This window comes from Colobus angolensis, unplaced genomic scaffold (assembly GCF_000951035.1).
Source record: "Colobus angolensis palliatus isolate OR3802 unplaced genomic scaffold, Cang.pa_1.0 Scaffold224, whole genome shotgun sequence".
NCBI classification, from domain to species: Eukaryota; Metazoa; Chordata; class Mammalia; order Primates; family Cercopithecidae; genus Colobus; species Colobus angolensis.
The window spans coordinates 2,941,619-2,942,407 of record NW_012115422.1 but is presented as its reverse complement, the minus strand read 5'-3'; positions in this window follow the sequence as shown (position 1 = coordinate 2,942,407).

The following is a 789-nucleotide window of genomic DNA, read 5'->3' as shown; positions in this document are numbered from 1 at the left end:
CATGTGTGGTTTTGACTATTCTGATGAAAATGATGGATGTTCTGTGGAGATTTGTAGAGCACACACACATATGATTTCTAAATCAAATTCAGTTGCAACTGTTCCCATCAGAAAGACCCATGAAACCTATAAAAGAGACCCCTTCATACAAAGATCTCTTTGCATCCCAATTTCCACCCATTCTACATGCATTTCCAAACCCATTTCCTGATTTGACTGTCATTAGCTAGAAAGCAGGGGGTTATTAGCCTGGATTGTAAGGCATCCATTTCTCCTTTTTCTGTTTCATTAGCCATGTAGAAAGATATTTTTCTTTTATGGTTGCTGGCATCTGTTTTTAAAAATGGATAAACTCTTCAAAACATAGTTTCTGATTCTCGTTAGCACCAGATGAGCAGCTGTAAAATAATAATAATAATAATAATAATAATAATAGTTTGAGGGGTTGAGAAGCGCTATCTTTATTTTCCTGTAACCCCAGCACTTTGGGAGACTGAGGCAGGCAGATCACAAGGTCAGGAGTTTGAGACCAGCCAGACCAACATTGTGAAACCCCATCTCTACTAAAAATACAAAAATTAGCCGAGCGTGGTGGTGCGCCTGAAATTCCAGCTACTCAGGAAGCTGAGGCAGGAGAATCGCTTGAACCCAGGAGGCAGATGTTGCAGTGAGCTGAGATTGCACCACTGCACTCCAGTTTGGGCAACAGAACTAGATTCTGTCAGGAGAGAAGGAAGGAAGGAAGGAAGGAAGGAAGGAAGGAAGGAAGGAAGGAAGGAAGGAAGGAAG